This window comes from Populus nigra, chromosome 2, assembly GCF_951802175.1.
Source record: "Populus nigra chromosome 2, ddPopNigr1.1, whole genome shotgun sequence".
In the NCBI taxonomy this organism is placed as follows: domain Eukaryota; kingdom Viridiplantae; phylum Streptophyta; class Magnoliopsida; order Malpighiales; family Salicaceae; genus Populus; species Populus nigra.
The window spans coordinates 1,628,764-1,646,581 of NC_084853.1; the positions used below are offsets into that span (position 1 = coordinate 1,628,764).

At 36.5% G+C, this 17,818-nt stretch overlaps 1 non-coding gene across 1 annotated transcript; it reads right to left on the reverse strand.

Moving 5' to 3' along the window:
• Positions 1-1,254: 1,254 nt before the first annotated feature.
• Positions 1,255-1,358, reverse strand: LOC133684358 (small nucleolar RNA R71). Its single transcript, XR_009837867.1, has one exon. It is a non-coding gene; the product is annotated as a small nucleolar RNA R71 (small nucleolar RNA).
• Between the last annotated feature and the right edge of the window lie 16,460 nt (positions 1,359-17,818).

Genomic DNA, 17,818 nt, shown 5'->3' on the forward strand with positions numbered 1-17,818 from the left:
GTGAACAAATTCTTCGATTGAATTATTATATTAAGATGTTGAGTATTTCATTCTATGTGTAATGCTTGCGTGTGTTTGGCCAACATCTGCACGATTTAGAATTCAATTTGAAACTGAGAAGTGATAATTGTTTTAGCTATTGTTTGAAATACCTTAAGAAATCTATAGGATAGAGATATCCTAGGAACTTTTGTAATCGATACAGGTTTTACAGTACTTAATAAATTTCGACAAGTTCAGGACTTTCATAGAGTATATGAAATTTGTTTGTCGAAATAATTTATTGATGCTCGAGAGAGATTAATATTTACATTAGGAAAACCTGATTATCAACATTAGGAGTAATTAATTTAATCGAGAAAGTTCACATAAGCATAGTTACGGTAAGTCAGAAATCCTAGAACCAGTACAATTGAATTTATTAATATTTAATTATTTGGTTGTTTGTTTTTTTTTTTAATCATTAATTTTTGTTTCATAAACTATCTCATTCGATTCCTCAAATAGATCATAATTTAAAAGACTTTGGTAATTAGTAGTAATTTTTACAAATCCTCGTGGGACGATACTCTACTCATCACTTTATTACTTGTTACGATTCGTGCACTTGCGAAATTAACCAACAAGTTTTTGGCGCCGTTGCCCAGGATTTTAGATAAAATTACTAATAATATCAATATAAATTAAATTTGATCTAATTTGATTGCCTTTTGTCTTCAGCTCTTTAGGTGTGTTGTCTAGTGCATGAGAAGCAACAAAAACCAGCCGTTGCTACCTTATAGTCCTGAGATTGAGAGAACTGCAAGGGGATTAAGAAAGAAAACGCGAGAGACTCAAAACAGTTCAGGCATCATGGCAGACAATGAAAATCCTGAGCAAGACACACGGGCATTGAGAGATTTTGCTCTCCCACAGGTGACAGGAATCCGTTCTGTTATCAGGAAACCAAGGATTGAGGCCAATAATTTTGAGATCAAACCAGCAATACTGCAGATGATTCAGACCTCAATTCAGTTTTATGGGCTGCCAAATGATGATCCTAATGCCCATATTGCAAGTTTCTTGGAAATTTGCGACACATTTAAGCATAATGGTGTTACTGATGATGCCATTCGTCTCAGACTGTTTCCATTTTCTCTGCGAGATAGAGCGAAGAACTGGTTAAACTCCATGCCTGCAGATTCAGTTATCAGCTGGGAAGATTTAGCTCAAAAATTCCTTGCTAAATTTTTTCCACCAGCCAAGACAGCAAAAATGCGCATTGAGATAGCTAACTTCGCCCAACTTGAGAGTGAACCATTGTATGAGGCATGGGAGAGATACAAGGATTTGCTCAGGCGATGCCCCCACCATGGACTACCGAAGTGGATGCAGGTGCAGAATTTTTACAATGGATTGAATGCCTCCACAAGAACACTAATTGATGCAGCTTCAGGAGGAGCTTTCATGAGTAAGTCACAGGATGATGCTTATAACTTATTGGAAGAAATGGCTATGAACAATTACCAATGGCCAAATGAAAGAAGCATACAGAAGAAGACTGTTGGGGTGCACGAAATTGATGCAATCACGGCATTAACAGCTCAAGTCCATTCACTAACTCAGCAACTGAAAACAACTCAACTGTCAGCAAATGCCATCCATACAACGTGTGATTTTTGCCATGGAAATCACACAAGTGAAGAGTGTCAGGTTGGGAACCCATTCTCTCAAGCAGAGCATGCTCATTTTGTGTCAAACTACAGCCGGCAGAACAACCCCTACAGTGCAACATATAATCCCGATTGGAGAAATCATCCTAATTTTTCTTGGAACAATCAAACTGTCATGAAGAATCCAGCCATGCCATCTTCAAATGAGCACATGAAAGAGAAATCAAAACTTGAAGAAGCTATGACACAATTAGCAAACAACACCAGCAGATTCATGACTGAAACAAATACTAATCTGCAGAACCAAGCAGCTTCTATTCGAAATTTGGAGGTTCAAGTTGGTCAGTTAGCCAACATGCTCACGGGTAGACAACAAGGAAATCTACCAAGCACAACTGAAATTAATCCTAAGGAGCAATGCAAGGCCACAACTTTAAGAAGTGGAAAAGAGGTGGAGCAGACTGCTGGAAACAAGAGTGCAAGAAGAGAAGAGGAGGAGCAAGTGGCCAAACCACTTCAGAATATAAAAAAATCTGATCCTCTGCAAGAACCAACACAAGAAATAATGCAGAGAATTCCATTTCCACAACGTCTCAAGAATAATAAACTTGATAAGCAATTTTCTAAATTTCTTGATGTGTTTAAAAAATTGCAGATTAACATTCCTTTTGCAGATGCTCTTGAACAAATGCCAAGCTATGTGAAATTTTTGAAGGACATCCTCTCAAACAAAAGAAAGCTAGAGGAATATGAGACTGTTGCTCTTACTGAGGAATGCAGTGCCATTTTGCAGAAGAAACTGCCTCCTAAACTTAAGGATCCAGGGAGTTTTACTATACCATGTTCCATTGGAAATTCTATATTTGAAAAAGCTTTATGTGATTTAGGTGCAAGTATTAATCTCATGCCTTTATCTATTTTTAAGAAGCTTGGTTTAGGTGAAGCAAGGCCAACCACAGTAACACTACAGCTAGCTGACAGGTCATTGAAGCATCCAAGGGGAATAATTGAAGACGTACTGGTGAAAGTGGGCAAGTTCATCTTTCCAGCAGACTTCATCATACTGGATATGGAGGAGGATAATGAGATTCCTATCTTGCTTGGCCGGCCATTCTTGGCCACTGGAGGTGCGTTAATTGATGTGAAGAAAGGGGAGCTGCGGTTAAGGGTGAATGAAGAGGAGGTGATTTTCAATGTGTTCAAAGCCATCAAACAGCCAGATATGGGGGAGAGTTGCTTCAGCATTCAAGTGGTGGACTCTTTAATTAATGACAAAGTCAAGCTTCCAACTGACCCGTTGGAAGCATGTTTGGTAAATAATGTACTGGAAGAGGATGCTGAAATAGCAGAATATACATGTTGGATGGACTCTTTTGAACCTAACCGCAGAAGATACTTTGAAGATTTGGGACAACCAGTACCAAAAATAAAATCAACCAGTGAACAAGCACCGGTTCTGGAATTGCAACCTCTGCCAGAACACCTTCGGTATGCATATCTTGGAGAAGCTTCCACCTATCCTGTGATAGTCTCTGCAAAGCTGACCAAAACAGAGGAAGAAAAGTTATTGAGGGTGTTGAGAAAACATAAGGCAGCTCTCGGGTGGGTATTGGCAGATATCAAAGGCATCAGTCCCTCTATTTGCATGCATAAAATTCTGTTGGAGGATGAAGTCAAGCCAACAGTAGAACATCAGAGAAGGCTTAACCCGACCATGAAAGAGGTAGTCCGAAAAGAAGTTTTGAAATGGTTAGATGCTGGTGTTATTTATCCAATCTCTGACAGCTCATGGGTGAGCCCAGTTCAAGTTGTGCCAAAGAAAGGAGGAATGACAATGGTAAAGGATGCAAACAACAACTTGATACCTACTAGACCGGTAACTGGATGGAGGATTTGCATGGATTATCGAAAGCTCAACAAGGCAACTCGCAAAGATCACTTCCCCCTACCATTCATTGATCAGATGCTGGACAGGTTAGCTGGGCATGAATACTACTGTTTCCTAGATGGCTATTCAGGATACAACCAAATAGCCATCGCACCTGAGGACCAGGAGAAGACCACTTTCACCTGCCCTTATGGTACTTTTGCTTTCAGAAGAATGCCTTTTGGGTTGTGTAATGCACCAGCTACCTTTCAGAGGTGCATGATGGCTATTTTTTCAGATATGGTGGAGCAAATCATTGAGATCTTCATGGATGACTTTTCTGTATTTGGAACTTCTTTTGATGACTGCCTTGCAAAGTTGGCGTTGGTTTTGGAGCGTTGTGAAAAGACAAACTTGATATTGAACTGGGAAAAATGTCACTTCATGGTAAAGGAAGGTATAGTATTGGGGCACCGGATTTCAGAAAAAGGAATAGAGGTAGACAGAGCTAAAATTGAAGCAATAGACAAGCTTTTGCCGCCAACTACAGTAAAAGGGGTTAGGAGTTTCCTTGGTCATGCGGGATTTTATAGGAGGTTCATCAAATACTTCTCTAAAATATCCAAACCGTTATGCAGTCTGCTGCTAAAAGACACAAAGTTTCAGTTTGATGAGGAATGCAAGACAGCCTTTATGTTGTTGAAAAAGAAGTTAGTGACAACTCCAATTGTAATTGCACCGGATTGGGAGAAACCATTTGAGCTTATGTGTGATGCAAGTGATTATGCAGTTGGAGTAGTACTGGGGCAACGAAAAAATAATGTGTTTCACACCATATACTATGCCAGCAGAACACTCAACGATGCCCAGCTCAATTATGCCACAACTGAGAAAGAGTTGCTTGCTGTGGTCTATGCATTTGATAAGTTCCGGCCTTACCTAATGGGAAACAAAGTGCTGGTGTATACTGATCATGCTGCAATTAGACACCTAGTGTCTAAGAAAGATGCCAAGCCTAGACTCATCCGTTGGATCCTGTTACTGCAAGAATTTGATGTCGAAATTAAAGATAAAAAGGGGACTGAGAACGTGGTGGCAGATCATCTTTCAAGGCTGGAATTGGCACAGCAGCTGGAGCCTAAATTCACGGTTATAAATGAATGTTTTCCTGATGAAAGACTCTTAGCAATTTCCATTAACAAATTCTTTCCTTGGTATGCAGATTATGTCAACTTTCTTGCAGGTAAAATCATACTACCAGATTTTTCTTACCAGCAAAAGAAGAAATTTTTTTCTGAAGTCAAACACTACTTCTGGGAGGAGCCGATACTCTATCGGCATTGTGCAGATCAAGTCATCAGGAGGTGCGTTCCAGAAGAGGAAATGACAAACATATTGAAGCATTGCCACTCACTTGAATATGGGGGGCATTTTGGAACCCAACGTACTGCAACCAAAGTTCTGCAGTCAGGTTTTTATTGGCCCACTATGTTTAAAGATGCTCATGCTTTTGTTACTGCTTGTGATAGATGTCAGCATACTGGGAATATATCTCGACGAAATGAAATGCCACTGCAGAATATCCTAGAAGTTGAATTATTTGATGTTTGGGGCATCGATTTCATGGGACCTTTTCCTTCATCATATAACAACAAATACATTCTCTTAACAGTGGATTATGTATCAAAGTGGATCGAGGCAATTGCAACGCCTACAAATGATGGCAAGGTGGTACTTAATTTTCTACGAAAGAACATCTTTACCAGATTTGGTACTCCTCGAGCCATCATCAGTGATGAAGGAACTCATTTTTGCAACAAGCAGTTTGAAGCACTGCTATCTAAGTATGGAGTCAGACACAAACGAGCATTAGCTTATCATCCTCAGACAAATGGCCAAACAGAGGTATCAAATAGAGAGGTGAAGCAAATCTTAGAGAAAACAGTAAGTAATTCTCGGAAAGATTGGGCACGAAAGCTAGATGATGCATTGTGGGCATATCGGACAGCATTCAAAACACCATTGGGAATGTCTCCGTATCGATTAGTTTTTGGAAAAGCATGCCATCTTCCTGTTGAATTAGAGCATAAGGCATACTGGGCAATGAAACAACTGAACATGGATCTGCAGGTTGCAGGTGAGAAACGAATCCTGCAACTTAATGAGATGGATGAATTTCGTAATGAGTCCTATGAGAATGCCAAGATATACAAGGAAAGAACCAAGGCATGGCATGACAAACATATTGTACGCAAGGAGTTTGTCCCTGGTCAGCAGGTATTACTTTTCAATTCACGGCTCCGATTGTTTCCTGGTAAGCTCAAATCACAGTGGTCAGGACCATTTACGGTTGTGAAGGTATTTCCTTATGGAGCAGTAGAGGTCACTCATGATGAAAAGGGAACATTCATAGTGAATGGGCAGCGTCTGAAGCATTATAGGAATGGAGAGTCTATTGGAAAAAGGGATGATATCCCTCTCACTTCATCTTAGCTAAATGGAAAAGTCAAGCTAATGACTATAACTAAGCGCTGATTGGGAGGCAACCCAAAAAAAAAACAAAAAAAAACAAAAAAAAACAAAAAAAAAACGAAAAAAAAAAAACAAAAACCTTATTTGTTTTATTGAGTTGTGCAGGGATTGATCATACAAGCAAATAACCAGGAGCAACAACAAACTCACACCCACATAGTCAAAAGGAAGTATTCGTAAGCCTTTCTATTCTTTTTTTTTCCATTGAGGACAATGTGATATTTAAGTTTGGGGGAGACATTGCATGCTTTGACTATGAAAGACACTGCACACTAGAACCATGAAAACAGAGGGTGAAAAGTGATATGCATTTAAGACCAACTTTGACATTTTTAGGTGCTTCATGATGTATCCATGATATTTTTAGGCTTAGAGTGGATAATATCTTATAAAGTTGGATTAAGCATGACTATTTTCTGTTGAATTATTGAAGTACACTTTTCCAGCACAGTCAGGTGAATTGTGTAGTTATGCATAAGAGATAAGTGTGCTGTTCTTTTTTGTTATTACCCTCTAAGAAAAATATCAAAACAAGGAGTGATAATGAGTATGAAAGTGAATGAATAAGTATATGATGTGTATCTACTCCAATGTTTTGAGTTGCTTAGTAACTAGGAGTATTCATCACAAATGTTTACTTTTACGTCAAACGGCAGCTTAAAATATGAGTATGCAAAGCATTTTAAGTTTATGACATGTTAAGTAACCGGGTGCATTCATCACAAATGTTTGTATTCGCGTCAAAAGACAAGTGATAAATTTAAAAAAGTCACCCTTGTCAAAAGACAAGTAAAAGTGTGTTATTACTCCTAAAGTTGGCTACCTTGTTCAAAAAAAAAACAAAAAAAAACAAAAACAAAAAAAAGGCAGAATGACTGTGCACGGTTCAAGGATGCTAAAAACATGAAACACATGGATGAGTTGGAAGTTTGTACAACGGTCTGCACAGAGAGTAGGAATGCTTAGTTTTCCATTATCTAATATTGTCTATGAGCTAAGTCAAGAAGTGAATGTTGCATGATGGAGCCTTTTAAATGTCAAAGTTGAACTTATCATGAGCTGTTAGCACTATGCTTTCATGGTTTCCTTTTTGCTTGAGGACAAGCAAACATTCAAGTTTGGGGGTATTTGATAAGGGAATTTTTAGCATGTATATTTTCTGCTATTCATGCTTGATTTTTAAATATTTTGGATATGTTGCACAAGACAATTAGAATTTTGAATCTCTTTTTGAACTATTGACCTCTTGGGAAATTAATGTGTTTTCAGATCTTAGGTTACTGAACAGGCAGAGCCGGGCAGTGAAACTGAACAGTGATTCATTATGTGCTGTAAAGAAGCTATACAATTTAGATCCGGATGTTCGTAACCATTTTCAAATAGCTGAGATGAAGGTCTACAAAACATATGAAGGACATATAACTCAGTTTTGTTGTTTCGAAGCCCAAAAAGCGAGTTGAAAAACAAGGATTGAACCAGCCCGAAATTCCTGCACTGCAAAGACTGTTTTGGTTTATAGCCCATATCTCAACGCTCAGAGGTCCAAAAATTGCACGATTAGTTTCGTTAGAAAGCAAATTTGATTCTCTACAATTTCTCCAGAAATAGAGATCTTTGAATTCGCACGTTTCCTACCTCAAATCTGGCCCGCAATGTCTGGGTAGGAGAAATCAATGCAGAAAAGGAAATTTTCCTCATGACTGCAGGGGTAGAAAAGCCACAGTATAAAAGAAGAGTTTGGGGGTCTGAAAAACGTGTGGAGACACTTAGAAACCCTGAACATAGCAAAGAAAAATAGAGGAGGCGGCACCAACAGGAACAACAAGAACAGAGGCAAAAATATTGAAGACCGGGAGGACACCTATCTCTTCCACTGAAATTCTCTGCTTTTGAGTGATGTTCATCGTATCAAGTTTGTTTCTCTTTAATTTAACTATGGAGTAGACTTTTATTCTGGGATTTTTGATGTAACCTTACTATGAATATGTGAACAAATTCTTCGATTGAATTATTATATTAAGATGTTGAGTATTTCATTCTATGTGTAATGCTTGCGTGTGTTTGGCCAACATCTGCACGATTTAGAATTCAATTTGAAACTGAGAAGTGATAATTGTTTTAGCTATTGTTTGAAATACCTTAAGAAATCTATAGGATAGAGATATCCTAGGAACTTTTGTAATCGATACAGGTTTTACAGTACTTAATAAATTTCGACAAGTTCAGGACTTTCATAGAGTATATGAAATTTGTTTGTCGAAATAATTTATTGATGCTCGAGAGAGATTAATATTTACATTAGGAAAACCTGATTATCAACATTAGGAGTAATTAATTTAATCGAGAAAGTTCACATAAGCATAGTTACGGTAAGTCAGAAATCCTAGAACCAGTACAATTGAATTTATTAATATTTAATTATTTGGTTGTTTGTTTGTTTTTTTTTTAATCATTAATTTTTGTTTCATAAACTATCTCATTCGATTCCTCAAATAGATCATAATTTAAAAGACTTTGGTAATTAGTAGTAATTTTTACAAATCCTCGTGGGACGATACTCTACTCATCACTTTATTACTTGTTACGATTCGTGCACTTGCGAAATTAACCAACAGTTCTCTTGAACCTAAAGATGGTTAAAATGTAAGCTGACAATCAACGGTGGTGATGAGATGCTTGCACTCCCGGAAAGGGAGAGCAGTAAGTTTTGAAATGATATTCTAGGATGCTATTAATTTGAATCAACTTGTTTTTTATCCCACAACTGCAACTTTTCTTTTTATGCTTACATTCAACTCCTGCATATATTTTTTATTCTCTGGAAACTAAAGATGGTTAAAATATGAGCTGGCAACCAACGGTGGTGATGAGATGCTTGCACTCCCTGAAAGGGAGAGCAGTAAGTTTTGCAATGATATCCTAGGATCCTATTAATTTCGATCAACTAGTTTTTATCCCAGAATTGCAACTTTTCTATTTATGTTTACGTTCACTTCCTGCATATATTTTTTATTCTCTAGAACCTAAAAAAGGTTAAAATGTAAAGCGACAATCAATGGTGGGGATGAGATGCATGCACTCCCGGAAAGGGAGAGCATTAAGTTTAGCAACGATATTCTAGGATCCTATTAATTTGGATCAACTTGTTTTTTATCCCATAACTGCAACTTTTCTTTTAATTTTTACATTCTCCTCCTATATATTTTTTTGGTTCTTTAGAACCTAAAGATGGTTAAAATGTAAGCTGGCAACCAACGGTGGTGATCAGATGCATGCACTCCCGGAAAGGGAGAGAAGTAAGTTTAGCAATGATATTCTACGATCTTATTAATTTCGATCAACTTGTTTTTTATCCCACAACTGCAACTTTTCTTTTTATGTTTACATTCACCTCCTGCATATATATTTTGGTTCTTTTGAACCTAAAGATTGTTAAAATGTAAGCTGACAAGCAACGGTGGTGATGAGATGCTTGCACTCCCGGAAAGGGAGAGCAGTAAGTTTTGAAATGATATTCTAGGATCCTATTAATTTGAATCAACTTGTTTTTTATCCCACAACTGCAACTTTTCTTTTTATGTTTACATTCACCTCCTCCATATTTTTTTGGTTCTCTTGAACCTAAAGATGGTTAAAATTTAAGCTAGCAACCAACGGTGGTGATGAGATGCTTGCACTCCCGGAAAGGGAGAGCAGTAAGTTTTGAAATGATATTCTAGGATCCTATTAATTTGAATCAACTTGTTTTTTATCCCACAACTGCAACTTTTCTTTTTATGTTTACATTCACCTCCTGCATATATTTTTTGGTTCTCTTGAACCTAAAGATGGTTAAAATGTAAGCTGACAAGCAACGATGGTGATGAGATGCTTGAACTCCCGGAAAGGGAGAGCAGTAAGTTTTGAAATGATATTCTAGGATCCTATTAATTTGAATCAACTTCTTTTTTATCCCACAACTGCAACTTTTCTTTTTATGTTTACATTCACCTCCTGCATATATTTTTTGGTTCTCTTGAACCTAAAGATGGTTAAAATGTAAGCTGACAAGCAACGATGGTGATGAGATGCTTGCACTCCCGGAAAGGGAGAGCAGTAAGTTTTGAAATGATATTCTAGGATCCTATTAATTTGAATCAACTTCTTTTTTATCCCACAACTGCAACTTTTCTTTTTATGTTTACATTCACCTCCTGCATATATTTTTTGGTTCTCTTGAACCTAAAGATGGTTAAAATGTAAGCTCACAATCAACGGTGGTGATGAGATGCTTGCACTCCCGGAAAGGGAGAGCAGTAAGTTTTGAAATGATATTCTAGGATCCTATTAATTTGAATCAACTTGTTTTTTATCCCACAACTGCAACTTTTCTTTTTATGTTTACATTCACCTCCTGCATATATTTTTTGGTTCTCTTGAACCTAAAGATGGTTAAAATGTAAGCTGACAACCAACAATGGTGATGAGACGCTTGCACTCCTGAAAAGGGATTGCAGTAAGTTTACAAATAATATTCTACGATCTTATTAATTTCGATAAACTTGTTTTTTATCTCACAATTGCAACTTTTCTTTTTATGTTTACATTCACCTACTGCATATATTTTTTGGTTCTCTTGAATCTAAATATGGTTAAAATGTAAGCTCACAATCAACGGTGGTGATGAGATGCTTGCACTCCCGGAAAGGGAGAGCAGTAAGTTTTGCAATGATATTCTAGGATCCTATTAATTTCGATCAACTTGTTTTTCATCCCAGAACTGCAACTTTTCTTTTTATGTTTACATTCACCTCCTGGATATATATTTTTGGTTCTTTAGAACGTATAGATGGTTAAAATGTTAGCTGGCAACCAAAGGTGGTGATGAGACGCTTGCACTCACGAAAAGGGAGACTAGTAAGTGTTGCAATGATATCCTAGGATCCTATTAATTTTGATCAACTTGTTTTTATCCCAGAATTGCAACTTTTCTATTTATGTTTACGTTCACTTCCTGCATATATTTTTTATCCTCTAGAACCTAAAAAAGGTTAAAATGTAAGCCGACAATCAATAGTGGGGATGAGATGCATGCACTCCTGGGAAGGGAGAGCATTAAGTTTAGCAACGATATTCTAGGATCCTATTAATTTGGATCAACTTGTTTTTTATCCCATAACTGCAACTTTTCTTTTAATTTTTACATCCTCCTCCTGTATATTTTTTTGGTTCTTTAGAACCTAAAGATGGTTAAAATGTAAGCTTGCAACCAACGGTGGTGATGAGATGCATGCACTCCCGGAAAGGGAGAGCAGTAAGTTTAGCAATGATATTATAGGATCCTATTAATTTGGATCAACTTGTTTTTTAACCCATAACTGCAACTTTTCTTTTAATTTTTACATTCTCCTCCTGTATATTTTTTTGGTTCTTTAGAACGTACAGACGGTTAAAATTTAAGCTGGCAACCAACGGTGGTGATGAGATGCTTGCACTCCCGGAAAGGGAGAGCAGTAAGTTTAGCAATTATATTCTACAATCCTATTAACTTCAATCAACTTGTTTTTTATCCCACAACTGCAACTTTTCTTTTTATGTTTACATTCACCTCCTGCATATATTTTTTGGTTCTCTTGAACCTAAAGATGGTTAAAATGTAAGCTGACAAGCAACGATGGTGATGAGATGCTTGCACTCCCGGAAAGGGAGAGCAGTAAGTTTTGAAATGATATTCTAGGATCCTATTAATTTGAATCAACTTCTTTTTTATCCCACAACTGCAACTTTTCTTTTTATGTTTACATTCACCTCCTGCATATATTTTTTGGTTCTCTTGAACCTAAAGATGGTTAAAATGTAAGCTGACAAGCAACGATGGTGATGAGATGCTTGCACTCCCGGAAAGGGAGAGCAGTAAGTTTTGAAATGATATTCTAGGATCCTATTAATTTGAATCAACTTCTTTTTTATCCCACAACTGCAACTTTTCTTTTTATGTTTACATTCACCTCCTGCATATATTTTTTGGTTCTCTTGAACCTAAAGATGGTTAAAATGTAAGCTCACAATCAACGGTGGTGATGAGATGCTTGCACTCCCGGAAAGGGAGAGCAGTAAGTTTTGAAATGATATTCTAGGATCCTATTAATTTGAATCAACTTGTTTTTTATCCCACAACTGCAACTTTTCTTTTTATGTTTACATTCACCTCCTGCATATATTTTTTGGTTCTCTTGAACCTAAAGATGGTTAAAATGTAAGCTGACAACCAACAATGGTGATGAGACGCTTGCACTCCTGAAAAGGGATTGCAGTAAGTTTACAAATAATATTCTACGATCTTATTAATTTCGATAAACTTGTTTTTTATCTCACAATTGCAACTTTTCTTTTTATGTTTACATTCACCTACTGCATATATTTTTTGGTTCTCTTGAATCTAAATATGGTTAAAATGTAAGCTCACAATCAACGGTGGTGATGAGATGCTTGCACTCCCGGAAAGGGAGAGCAGTAAGTTTTGCAATGATATTCTAGGATCCTATTAATTTCGATCAACTTGTTTTTCATCCCAGAACTGCAACTTTTCTTTTTATGTTTACATTCACCTCCTGGATATATATTTTTGGTTCTTTAGAACGTATAGATGGTTAAAATGTTAGCTGGCAACCAAAGGTGGTGATGAGACGCTTGCACTCACGAAAAGGGAGACTAGTAAGTGTTGCAATGATATCCTAGGATCCTATTAATTTTGATCAACTTGTTTTTATCCCAGAATTGCAACTTTTCTATTTATGTTTACGTTCACTTCCTGCATATATTTTTTATCCTCTAGAACCTAAAAAAGGTTAAAATGTAAGCCGACAATCAATAGTGGGGATGAGATGCATGCACTCCTGGGAAGGGAGAGCATTAAGTTTAGCAACGATATTCTAGGATCCTATTAATTTGGATCAACTTGTTTTTTATCCCATAACTGCAACTTTTCTTTTAATTTTTACATCCTCCTCCTGTATATTTTTTTGGTTCTTTAGAACCTAAAGATGGTTAAAATGTAAGCTTGCAACCAACGGTGGTGATGAGATGCATGCACTCCCGGAAAGGGAGAGCAGTAAGTTTAGCAATGATATTATAGGATCCTATTAATTTGGATCAACTTGTTTTTTAACCCATAACTGCAACTTTTCTTTTAATTTTTACATTCTCCTCCTGTATATTTTTTTGGTTCTTTAGAACGTACAGACGGTTAAAATTTAAGCTGGCAACCAACGGTGGTGATGAGATGCTTGCACTCCCGGAAAGGGAGAGCAGTAAGTTTAGCAATTATATTCTACAATCCTATTAACTTCAATCAACTTGTTTTTTATCCCAGAAGTGCAACTTTTCTTTTTATGTTTACATTCACCTCCTCCATATATTTTTTATTCTCTGGAACCTAATGATGGTTAAAATGTAAGATGGCAACCAACGGTGGTGATGAGATGCTTGCACTCCCGGAAAGGGAGAGCAGTGAGTTTTGAAATGATATTCTAGGATCCTATTAATTTAAATCAACTTGTTTTTTATCCCACAAGTGCAACTTTTCTTTTTATGTTTACATTCACCTCCTGCATATATTTTTTGGTTCTCTTGAACCTAAAGATGGTTAAAATGTAAGCTCACAATCAACGGTGGTGATGAGATGCTTGCACTCCCGGAAAGGGAGAGCAGTAAGTTTTGAAATGATATTCTAGGATCCTATTAATTTGAATCAACTTGTTTTTTATCCCACAACTGCAACTTTTCTTTTTATGTTTACATTCACCTCCTCCATATATTTTTTATTCTCTGGAACCTAATGATGGTTAAAATGTAAGATGGCAACCAACGTTGGTGATGAGATGCTTGCACTCCCGGAAAGGGAGAGCAGTGAGTTTTGAAATGATATTCTAGGATCCTATTAATTTGAATCAACTTGTTTTTTATCCCACAACTGCAACTTTTCTTTTTATGTTTACATTCACCTCCTGCATATATTTTTTGGTTCTCTTGAACCTAAAGATGGTTAAAATGTAAGCTGACAACCAACAATGGTGATGAGACGCTTGCACTCCTGAAAAGGGATTGCAGTAAGTTCACAAATAATATTCTATGATCTTATTAATTTCGATAAACTTGTTTTTTATCTCACAACTGCAACTTTTCTTTTTATGTTTACATTCACCTACTGCATGTATTTTTTGGTTCTCTTGAACCTAAAGATGGTTAAAATGTAAGCTCACAATCAACGGTGGTGATGAGATTCTTGCACTCCCGGAAAGGGAGAGCAGTAAGTTTTGAAATGATATTCTAGGATCCTATTAATTTGAATCAACTTGTTTTTTATCCCACAACTGCAACTTTTCTTTTTATGTTTACATTCACCTCTTGCATATATTTTTTGGTTCTCTTGAACCTAAAGATGGTTAAAATGTAAGCTCACAATCAACGGTGGTGATGAGATGCTTGCACTCCCGGAAAGGGAGAGCAGTAAGTTTTGAAATGATATTCTAGGATCCTATTAATTTGAATCAACTTGTTTTTTATCCCACAACTGCAACTTTTCTTTTTATGTTTACATTCACCTCCTGGATATATATTTTTGGTTCTTTAGAACGTATAGATGGTTAAAATGTAAGCTGGCAACCAAAGGTGGTGATGAGACGCTTGCACTCACGAAAAGGGAGACTAGTAAGTGTTGCAATGATATCCTAGGATCCTATTAATTTTGATCAACTTGTTTTTATCCCAGAATTGCAACTTTTCTATTTATGTTTACGTTCACTTCCTGCATATATTTTTTATCCTCTAGAACCTAAAAAAGGTTAAAATGTAAGCCGACAATCAATAGTGGGGATGAGATGCATGCACTCCTGGGAAGGGAGAGCATTAAGTTTAGCAACGATATTCTAGGATCCTATTAATTTGGATCAACTTGTTTTTTATCCCATAACTGCAACTTTTCTTTTAATTTTTACATCCTCCTCCTGTATATTTTTTTGGTTCTTTAGAACCTAAAGATGGTTAAAATGTAAGCTTGCAACCAACGGTGGTGATGAGATGCATGCACTCCCGGAAAGGGAGAGCAGTAAGTTTAGCAATGATATTATAGGATCCTATTAATTTGGATCAACTTGTTTTTTAACCCATAACTGCAACTTTTCTTTTAATTTTTACATTCTCCTCCTGTATATTTTTTTGGTTCTTTAGAACGTACAGACGGTTAAAATTTAAGCTGGCAACCAACGGTGGTGATGAGATGCTTGCACTCCCGGAAAGGGAGAGCAGTAAGTTTAGCAATTATATTCTACAATCCTATTAACTTCAATCAACTTGTTTTTTATCCCAGAAGTGCAACTTTTCTTTTTATGTTTACATTCACCTCCTCCATATATTTTTTATTCTCTGGAACCTAATGATGGTTAAAATGTAAGATGGCAACCAACGGTGGTGATGAGATGCTTGCACTCCCGGAAAGGGAGAGCAGTGAGTTTTGAAATGATATTCTAGGATCCTATTAATTTGAATCAACTTGTTTTTTATCCCACAACTGCAACTTTTCTTTTTATGTTTACATTCACCTCCTGCATATATTTTTTGGTTCTCTTGAACCTAAAGATGGTTAAAATGTAAGCTCACAATCAACGGTGGTGATGAGATGCTTGCACTCCCGGAAAGGGAGAGCAGTAAGTTTTGAAATGATATTCTAGGATCCTATTAATTTGAATCAACTTGTTTTTTATCCCACAACTGCAACTTTTCTTTTTATGTTTACATTCACCTCCTGCATATATTTTTTGGTTCTCTTGAACCTAAAGATGGTTAAAATGTAAGCTGACAAGCAACGATGGTGATGAGATGCTTGCACTCCCGGAAAGGGAGAGCAGTAAGTTTTGAAATGATATTCTAGGATCCTATTAATTTGAATCAACTTCTTTTTTATCCCACAACTGCAACTTTTCTTTTTATGTTTACATTCACCTCCTGCATATATTTTTTGGTTCTCTTGAACCTAAAGATGGTTAAAATGCAAGCTGACAAGCAACGATGGTGATGAGATGCTTGCACTCCCGGAAAGGGAGAGCAGTAAGTTTTGAAATGATATTCTAGGATCCTATTAATTTGAATCAACTTCTTTTTTATCCCACAACTGCAACTTTTCTTTTTATGTTTACATTCACCTCCTGCATATATTTTTTGGTTCTCTTGAACCTAAAGATGGTTAAAATGTAAGCTCACAATCAACGGTGGTGATGAGATGCTTGCACTCCCGGAAAGGGAGAGCAGTAAGTTTTGAAATGATATTCTAGGATCCTATTAATTTGAATCAACTTGTTTTTTATCCCACAACTGCAACTTTTCTTTTTACGTTTACATTCACCTCCTGCATATATTTTTTGGTTCTCTTGAACCTAAAATGGTTAAAATGTAAGCTGACAACCAACAATGGTGATGAGACGCTTGCACTCCTGAAAAGGGATTGCAGTAAGTTCACAAATAATATTCTATGATCTTATTAATTTCGATAAACTTGTTTTTTATCTCACAACTGCAACTTTTCTTTTTATGTTTACATTCACCTACTGCATGTATTTTTTGGTTCTCTTGAACCTAAAGATGGTTAAAATGTAAGCTCACAATCAACGGTGGTGATGAGATTCTTGCACTCCCGGAAAGGGAGAGCAGTAAGTTTTGAAATGATATTCTAGGATCCTATTAATTTGAATCAACTTGTTTTTTATCCCACAACTGCAACTTTTCTTTTTATGTTTACATTCACCTCCTGCATATATTTTTTGGTTCTCTTGAACCTAAAGATGGTTAAAATGTAAGCTCACAATCAACGGTGGTGATGAGATGCTTGCACTCCCGGAAAGGGAGAGCAGTAAGTTTTGAAATGATATTCTAGGATCCTATTAATTTGAATCAACTTGTTTTTTATCCCACAACTGCAACTTTTCTTTTTATGTTTACATTCACCTCCTGCATATATTTTTTGGTTCTCTTGAACCTAAAGATGGTTAAAATGTAAGCTGACAACCAACAATGGTGATGAGACGCTTGCACTCCTGAAAAGGGATTGCAGTAAGTTTACAAATAATATTCTACGATCTTATTAATTTCGATAAACTTGTTTTTTATCTCACAACTGCAACTTTTCTTTTTATGTTTACATTCACCTACTGCATATATTTTTTGGTTCTCTTGAATCTAAATATGGTTAAAATGTAAGCTCACAATCAACGGTGGTGATGACATGCTTGCACTCCCGGAAAGGGAGAGCAGTAAGTTTTGCAATGATATTCTAGGATCCTATTAATTTCGATCATCTTGTTTTTCATCCCAGAACTGCAACTTTTCTTTTTATGTTTACATTCACCTCCTGGATATATATTTTTGGTTCTTTAGAACGTATAGATGGTTAAAATGTAAGCTGGCAACCAAAGGTGGTGATGAGACGCTTGCACTCACGAAAAGGGAGACTAGTAAGTGTTGCAATGATATCCTAGGATCCTATTAATTTTGATCAACTTGTTTTTATCCCAGAATTGCAACTTTTCTATTTATGTTTACGTTCACTTCCTGCATATATTTTTTATCCTCTAGAACCTAAAAAAGGTTAAAATGTAAGCCGACAATCAATAGTGGGGATGAGATGCATGCACTCCTGGGAAGGGAGAGCATTAAGTTTAGCAACGATATTCTAGGATCCTATTAATTTGGATCAACTTGTTTTTTATCCCATAACTGCAACTTTTCTTTTAATTTT